The following is a 2862-nucleotide window of genomic DNA, read 5'->3' as shown; positions in this document are numbered from 1 at the left end:
CAATGATGGATGGAGGTGGTGTTCCTTTATCCTCAACTAGTACCCACCAACCCAAGTCCAGCCAGCGGGGTTCACTGGAATTAGCTCAGCTTTGTAATTAGCACATGAATTGGTACTGGGGACTAAGGAGTCACTTTATTTTTTTAAGATTTTATTTATTTATTTGACAGAGAGAGAGAGAAAGAGAGCACAAGCAGGGGGAGCGGGAGAGGGAGAAGCAGGCTCCCCGCCGAGCAGGGAGCCCGATGCGGGGCTCGATCCCAGGACCCTGGGATCATGACCTGAGCCAAAGGCAGATGCTTAACCAACTGAGCCATGCAGGCGCCCCAAGGAGCTCACTTTAAAGGTTAGGTCTGAAGGTGCATTCCCATATGGATGGGTCAAAAGAGATGGGCAGGAAGATGAGTACATCCTCCCACCCTCCCAGACATATACACTAACCACCCTAAGTCAGACTGATGGATCTCTGGCAAGCACTGACTTCTACAGGGCAACCACAAGATCCTGTGCATGAGGCTCTGCTTAACTATGGTAGAAGACCCAACGCAATGTTCAGGGTCTGCTTTAATAACTCCCAACTGTCAACCTGGAAGAGAACTTCCATAAGAACACAGGGGAAAGTTTACATTTGTGCAAAGAATGGAGGGTAATATACTGATAACTTTTAATTAGTAAACATAGAGCCTTTGGGCCACTGTATGAAACTGCTATGTGAAAGCCTGAACATCACAACTGGGGATTAGAGGCTCATTTCACCGAATGATAGGGGGGTGCCCAAGGTTTACTGCTATCAGGGGACCAGAGAGGAAGGGTCGGAGTATCAGTGCATATAATGTCAGCTACTGTAACAAAGAACTCTCTTGATTTCAGTGACTTCATACAATAGTTAATTTCTTGCCACAGGTGTCCTGCTTGGTTGGCAGCTGTCCTCCATCTGGTGACTCACACAGCATACTTGTTAATCTTATGCCTCCATTATTCCCTGGGGCTCAGAATTATCTGCTTCCACCTGGCAAATGGGAGGAGAGAGGGTGGAGAAATTTCACTGGCTTCTTAAAAAACTTGGCCCAGAAGTGACCTTTGATAAATCTCCCTTCTGCCCATATTTTATTGGAAAGAACTAGTCACGTGGCCACCCCGGATGCAAAGAGGGTTGAGAACTTATTCCCAGGCTGGGCAGCTTCCTCCCAGTCACAATTATATAGAGTATATAGATTATAATGGACCCAACATCAACCACCACCAGATCTGCTGCCTCGGGGGAGGCAGCAGGAAGAGGAGGTGGGATCTCCTTCCGTCCACCATACCAAATCCTGCTCCAGGGAGACGTCTCGGCCCCACCCTGACCACCCACCCACCTACCTACACTGGGCCCCGGCCTTTGGGCTGGGTGACCACAAATTTTACTGTTTTGAGGGCAAAGTGAATATGGCTTGATTTGCTCGATCTTTAGGTCGATGCATAAAGATGATGGTGAGCATCCAACATTCTTTTCCCAAGCATTTATTGAGCCCTCACTATGTGCTAGGCCTGATGCTGGGAACACACCTGTCAGTCAGCTACAGTCCAGGCTTTGGAATTTTGTCTCCTCAATAGGCAGAAAGAGAATAGGTAATTTCTGAACTGTGGTTGTCTCTGTGATATTCTGTTATGAACAAGATGGGGGAGAGAGGCGGGACAAGGAAATCAGCAAGGCTACCTGCCGGTGCATGACAGTGGGGTTGGGGGTGGGGAGGTTCAGTGAAGGGATGAGGGCAACTTTTAAGGAGGAGGTCACCTGGCCCAGAAGCGGGTAGGGCTTTCTAGGTGTAAACATAATCCCTGTGTGCACAGATCTGTGTGCTAATCAGAAACTAGTGATTCCAGCTTCTAACACAAACGACTGTTGATTCAAGTGCTAATCAGAAATCTGATCTCTGGGAACATAAACCCGTTCTGATTCATGTGCTAATTATAAATCTATGCTGATTGTAAACTCTGTCCTGGAGCAGGGCTAAATCACAAACTTGGGCAGAAACATAATCACCAGCTCAGAGATCCACATACTAATGGCCATTTTGAGTTGATTCATGTGCTAATTACAATCTTGGGCTAATTTACCAGAGTGATCAGAGGGTGTTACAGTCTTAGTGCAGAAAAGCACTGACTGGGAATCCTGACAGCCTAGATTCATATCCCAGCTCTGCCACTGACCAGCTGAATTGACTTGGGCAAATTATTCCCTTCTCTGGGCCTCAACTTCATTCTTGTAAAGCAGGGGCTGATAGTACCTCAACTGGTTGTTCAGAGGATTAAATGAGATGGTTCATGTAAAAAGCTGGGAGCAGTGCCTCACACATAAGTACTTACTCTGTAAGTACTAGCTGTAATGATAACAATAATAATTTCATTTAATCTTCATAGTGGGCCCTACCTCCAACTTCTTCACCACCACCACTCTTCCTTGGTCCAGGTCCGGGGCCCTCCCCTCTGGAGAGGCCTCCCAGAGGTTCCCAGGGCAACCCTCAGCGTCCCCCAGTCCGGTCCCGGCTCGTGACCCTCTCAGCACTAGTCCCAGGTTTAAACATAACCTCTCATCTGCCATGGGGGGGCAGCAACACACCGCTCAGCCGCTGCGCGCGCGGTGCATTGTGGGGCACGTAGTCTCGTGCGTGAGTTAAGCGGTGGGTTTAGCCTAGCAAGCAAACTGCATTTCCCAGAAGGCTACGCGACATCCCTGCCTCACCTTGCTCAAATATGGTGGCTGAGGCCTCGCCCGCTCAGAGAGTGCGCTTCCAGAGAGGCGCGGGGGATTGTGGGGTGTCAGAACTGAGCCCCGCGGCCGTAGGGGGGATGCTGCGCAGGCGCGGGCGGTTGGTCAAG

General features: G+C 49.4%; 1 long non-coding RNA gene across 1 annotated transcript; it reads right to left on the bottom strand.

The window, feature by feature from the left end:
• Positions 1 to 219: 219 nt before the first annotated feature.
• Positions 220 to 2549, bottom strand: LOC113935671. The gene is made up of 3 exons (XR_003524086.1): positions 2414 to 2549; positions 1549 to 1645; positions 220 to 1009 (listed from the first exon to the last, which is right to left on the bottom strand). It is a non-coding gene; the product is annotated as an uncharacterized LOC113935671 (long non-coding RNA).
• Positions 2550 to 2862: the final 313 nt, after the last annotated feature.

Source organism: Zalophus californianus, chromosome 17 (genome assembly GCF_009762305.2).
Source record: "Zalophus californianus isolate mZalCal1 chromosome 17, mZalCal1.pri.v2, whole genome shotgun sequence".
NCBI lineage: Eukaryota > Metazoa > Chordata > Mammalia > Carnivora > Otariidae > Zalophus > Zalophus californianus.
The sequence above is the reverse complement of the archived record's forward strand: the minus strand, read 5'-3'. Positions and strand labels throughout refer to the sequence as shown.